Source organism: Gnatocerus cornutus, unplaced genomic scaffold (genome assembly GCF_029298725.1).
Source record: "Gnatocerus cornutus isolate USDA-ARS CGAHR unplaced genomic scaffold, icGnaCorn1.1 ctg00000086.1, whole genome shotgun sequence".
Classification (NCBI taxonomy): Eukaryota; Metazoa; Arthropoda; class Insecta; order Coleoptera; family Tenebrionidae; genus Gnatocerus; species Gnatocerus cornutus.
In genome coordinates, this window is record NW_028275429.1 from 522,334 (window position 1) to 528,333 (window position 6,000).

Sequence of the window (6,000 nt, forward strand, 5' to 3'; positions counted from 1 at the left end):
TGTTTTCTTGCAATTCAGCCGTTGAATCTTGGTAAAAAGTCATGATTTTGTAGATTTCGTGCTCTTCTTTGCGAATTCAAGATAGAAAACAACGAAAATCAGCGAGAAATCGTCGTTTTGCATCGAAATATGCGGTTTTCTCTAAGAATTTTGATGATTTCGTGCAGAATTCTGCTGTTTTCTTGCAATTCAGCCGTTGAATCTAGGTAAAAAGTCATGATTTTGTAGATTTCGTGCTCTTCTTTGCGAATTCAAGCCAGAAAACAACGAAAATCGGCGAGAAATCGTCGTTTTGCATCGAAATATGCGGTTTTCTGTAAGAATTTTGATGATTTCGTGCAGAATTCTGCTGTTTTCTTGCAATTCAGCCGTAGAATCTTGGTAAAAAGTGATGATTTTGTAGATTTCGTGCTCTTCTTTGCGAATTCAAGCCAGAAATCACGAAAATCGGCGAGAAATCGTTGTTTTGCATCGAAATATGCTGTTTTCTGTAAGAATTTTGATAATTTCGTGCAGAATTCTGCTGTTTTCTTGCAATTCAGGCGTTGAATCTTGGTAAAAAGTCATGATTTTGTAGATTTCGTGCTTTTCTTTGCGAATTCAAGCCAGAAAACAACGAAAATCGGCGAGAAATCGTCGTTTTGCATCGAAAAATGCGGTTTTCTGTAAGAATTTTGATGATTTCGTGCAGAATTCTGCTGTTTTCTTGCAATTCAGCCCTTGAATCTTGTTAAAAAGTGATGATTTTGTAGATTTCGTGCTCTTCTTTGCGAATTCAAGCCAGAAAACAACGAAAATCGGCGAAAAATCGTCGTTTTGCATCGAAATATGCGGTTTTCTCTAAGAATTTTGATGATTTCGTGCAGAATTCTGCTGTTTTCTTGCAATTCAGCCGTTGAATCTTGGTAAAAAGTCATGATTTTGTAGATTTCGTGCTCTTCTTTGCGAATTCAAGATAGAAAACAACGAAAATCAGCGAGAAATCGTCGTTTTGCATCGAAATATGCGGTTTTCTGTAAGAATTTTGATAATTTCGTGCAGAATTCTGCTGTTTTCTTGCAATTCAGCCCTTGAATCTTGTTAAAAAGTGATGATTTTGTAGATTTCGTGCTCTTCTTTGCGAATTCAAGCCAGAAAACAACGAAAATCGGCGAAAAATCGTCGTTTTGCATCGAAATATGCGGTTTTCTGTAAGAATTTTGATGATTTCGTGCAGAATTCTGCTGTTTTCTTGCAATTCAGCCGTTGAATCTTGGTAAAAAGTCATGATTTTGTAGATTCCGTGCTCTTCTTTGCGAATTCAAGATAGAAAACAACGAAAATCAGCGAGAAATCGTCGTTTTGCATCGAAATATGCGGTTTTCTCTAAGAATTTTGATGATTTCGTGCAGAATTCTGCTGTTTTCTTGCAATTCAGCCGTTGAATCTTGGTAAAAAGTGATGATTTTGTAGATTTCGTGCTCTTCTTTGCGAGTTCAAGCCAGAAAACAACGAAAATCGGCGAGAAATCGTCGTTTTGCATCGAAATATGCGGTTTTCTGTAAGAATTTTGATGATTTCGTGCGGAATTCTGCTGTTTTCTTGCAATTCAGCCATAGAATCTTGGTAAAAAGTGATGATTTTGTAGATTTCGTGCTCTTCTTTGCGAATTCAAGCCAGAAAACACGAAAATCGGCGAAAAATCGTCGTTTTGCATCGAAATATGCGGTTTTCTGTAAGAATTTTGATGATTTCGTGCAGAATTCTGCTGTTTTCTTGCAATTCAGCCGTTGAATCTTGGTAAAAAGTCATGATTTTGTAGATTCCGTGCTCTTCTTTGCGAATTCAAGATAGAAAACAACGAAAATCAGCGAGAAATCGTCGTTTTGCATCGAAATATGCGGTTTTCTCTAAGAATTTTGATGATTTCGTGCAGAATTCTGCTGTTTTCTTGCAATTCAGCCGTTGAATCTTGGTAAAAAGTGATGATTTTGTAGATTTCGTGCTCTTCTTTGCGAGTTCAAGCCAGAAAACAACGAAAATCGGCGAGAAATCGTCGTTTTGCATCGAAATATGCGGTTTTCTGTAAGAATTTTGATGATTTCGTGCAGAATTCTGCTGTTTTCTTGCAATTCAGCCATAGAATCTTGGTAAAAAGTGATGATTTTGTAGATTTCGTGCTCTTCTTTGCGAATTCAAGCCAGAAAACACGAAAATCGGCGAGAAATCGTTGTTTTGCATCTAAATATGCGGTTTTCTGTAAGAATTTTGATGATTTCGTGCAGAATTCTGTTGTTTTCTTGCAATTCAGCCGTTGAATCTTGGTAAAAAGTCATGATTTTGTAGATTCCGTGCTCTTCTTTGCGAATTCAAGATAGAAAACAACGAAAATCAGCGAGAAATCGTCGTTTTGCATCGAAATATGCGGTTTTCTCTAAGAATTTTGATGATTTCGTGCAGAATTCTGCTGTTTTCTTGCAATTCAGCCGTTGAATCTTAGTAAAAAGTCATGATTTTGTAGATTTCGTGCTCTTCTTTGCGAATTCAAGCCAGAAAACAACGAAAATCGGCGAGAAATCGTCGTTTTGCATCGAAATATGCGGTTTTCTGTAAGAATTTTGATAATTTCGTGCAGAATTCTGCTGTTTTCTTGCAATTCAGCTGTTGAATCTTGGTAAAAAGTCATGATTTTGTAGATTTCGTGCTCTTCTTTGCGAATTGAAGCCAGAAAACAACGAAAATCGGCGAGAAATAATCATTTTGCATAGAAAAATGCGGTTTTCTCTAAGAATTTTGATGATTTCGTGCAGAATTCTGCTGTTTTCTTGCAATTCAGCCGTTGAATCTTGGTAAAAAGTGATGATTTTGTAGATTTCGTGCTCTTCTTTGCGAATTCAAGCCAGAAAACAACGAAAATCGGCGAGAAATCGTCGTTTTGCATCGAAATATGCGGTTTTCTCTAAGAATTTTGACGATTTCGTGCAGAATTCTGCTGTTTTCTTGCAATTCAGCCGTTGAATCTTGGTAAAAAGTCATGATTTTGTAGATTTCGTGCTCTTCTTTGCGAATTCAAGATAGAAAACAACGAAAATCAGCGAGAATTCGTCGTTTTGCATCGAAATATGCGGTTTTCTCTAAAAATTTTGATAATTTCGTGCAGAATTCTGCTGTTTTCTTGCAATTCAGCCGTTGAATCTTGGTAAAAAGTCATGATTTTGTAGATTTCGTGCTCTTCTTTGCGAATTCATGCCAGAAAACAACGAAAATCGGCGAGAAATCATCGTTTTGCATCGAAATATGCGGTTTTCTGTAAAAATTTTGATGATTTCGTGCAGAATTCTACTGTTTTCTTGCAATTCAGCCGTTGAATCTTGGTAAAAAGTCATGATTTTGTATATTTCGTGCTCTTCTTTGCGAATTCAAGCTAGAAAACAACGAAAATCGGCGAGAAATCGTCGTTTTGCATCGAAATATGCGGTTTTCTGTAAGAATTTTGATGATTTCGTGCAGAATTCTGCTGTTTTCTTGCAATTCAGCCGTTGAATCTTGGTAAAAAGTCATGATTTTGTAGATTCCGTGCTCTTCTTTGCGAATTCAAGATAGAAAACAACGAAAATCAGCGAGAAATCGTCGTTTTGCATCGAAATATGCGGTTTTCTCTAAGAATTTTGATGATTTCGTGCAGAATTCTGCTGTTTTCTTGCAATTCAGCCGTTGAATCTTGGTAAAAAGTGATGATTTTGTAGATTTCGTGCTCTTCTTTGCGAATTCAAGCCAGAAAACAACGAAAATCGGCGAGAAATCGTCGTTTTGCATCGAAATATGCGGTTTTCTCTAAGATTTTTGATGATTTCGTGCAGAATTCTGCTGTTTTCTTGCAATTCAGCCGTTGAATCTTGGTAAAAAGTCATGATTTTGTAGATTTCGTGCTCTTCTTTGCGAATTCAAGCCAGAAAACCACGAAAATCGGCGAGAAATCGTCGTTTTCTCTAAGAATTTTGATGATTTCGTGCAGAATTCTGCTGTTTTCTTGCAATTCAGCCGTTGAATCTTGGTAAAAAGTGATGATTTTGTAGATTTCGTGCTCTTCTTTGCGAATTCAAGATAGAAAACAACGAAAATCAGCGAGAAATCGTCGTTTTGCATCGAAATATGCGGTTTTCTCTAAGAATTTTGATGATTTCGTGCAGAATTCTGCTGTTTTCTTGCAATTCAGCCGTTGAATCTTGGTAAAAAGTCATGATTTTGTAGATTTCGTGCTCTTCTTTGCAAATTCATGCCAGAAAACAACGAAAATCGGCGAGAAATCATCGTTTTGCATCGAAATATGCGGTTTTCTGTAAGAATTTTGATGATTTCGTGCAGAATTCTGCTGTTTTCTTGCAATTCTGTAAGAATTTTGATGATTTCGTGCAGAATTCTGCTGTTTTCTTGCAATTCAGCCGTTGAATCTTAGTAAAAAGTCATGATTTTGTAGATTTCGTGCTCTTCTTTGCGAATTCAAGCCAGAAAACAACGAAAATCGGCGAGAAATCGTCGTTTTGCATCGAAATATGCGGTTTTCTGTAAGAATTTTGATAATTTCGTGCAGAATTCTGCTGTTTTCTTGCAATTCAGCTGTTGAATCTTGGTAAAAAGTCATGATTTTGTAGATTTCGTGCTCTTCTTTGCGAATTGAAGCCAGAAAACAACGAAAATCGGCGAGAAATAATCATTTTGCATAGAAAAATGCGGTTTTCTCTAAGAATTTTGATGATTTCGTGCAGAATTCTGCTGTTTTCTTGCAATTCAGCCGTTGAATCTTGGTAAAAAGTGATGATTTTGTAGATTTCGTGCTCTTCTTTGCGAATTCAAGCCAGAAAACAACGAAAATCGGCGAGAAATCGTCGTTTTGCATCGAAATATGCGGTTTTCTCTAAGAATTTTGACGATTTCGTGCAGAATTCTGCTGTTTTCTTGCAATTCAGCCGTTGAATCTTGGTAAAAAGTCATGATTTTGTAGATTTCGTGCTCTTCTTTGCGAATTCAAGATAGAAAACAACGAAAATCAGCGAGAATTCGTCGTTTTGCATCGAAATATGCGGTTTTCTCTAAAAATTTTGATAATTTCGTGCAGAATTCTGCTGTTTTCTTGCAATTCAGCCGTTGAATCTTGGTAAAAAGTCATGATTTTGTAGATTTCGTGCTCTTCTTTGCGAATTCATGCCAGAAAACAACGAAAATCGGCGAGAAATCATCGTTTTGCATCGAAATATGCGGTTTTCTGTAAAAATTTTGATGATTTCGTGCAGAATTCTACTGTTTTCTTGCAATTCAGCCGTTGAATCTTGGTAAAAAGTCATGATTTTGTATATTTCGTGCTCTTCTTTGCGAATTCAAGCCAGAAAACAACGAAAATCGGCGAGAAATCGTCGTTTTGCATCGAAATATGCGGTTTTCTGTAAGAATTTTGATGATTTCGTGCAGAATTCTGCTGTTTTCTTGCAATTCAGCCGTTGAATCTTGGTAAAAAGTCATGATTTTGTAGATTCCGTGCTCTTCTTTGCGAATTCAAGATAGAAAACAACGAAAATCAGCGAGAAATCGTCGTTTTGCATCGAAATATGCGGTTTTCTCTAAGAATTTTGATGATTTCGTGCAGAATTCTGCTGTTTTCTTGCAATTCAGCCGTTGAATCTTGGTAAAAAGTGATGATTTTGTAGATTTCGTGCTCTTCTTTGCGAATTCAAGCCAGAAAACAACGAAAATCGGCGAGAAATCGTCGTTTTGCATCGAAATATGCGGTTTTCTCTAAGATTTTTGATGATTTCGTGCAGAATTCTGCTGTTTTCTTGCAATTCAGCCGTTGAATCTTGGTAAAAAGTCATGATTTTGTAGATTTCGTGCTCTTCTTTGCGAATTCAAGCCAGAAAACCACGAAAATCGGCGAAAAATCGTCGTTTTCTCTAAGAATTTTGATGATTTCGTGCAGAATTCTGCTGTTTTCTTGCAATTCAGCCGTTGAATCTTGGTAAAAAGTGA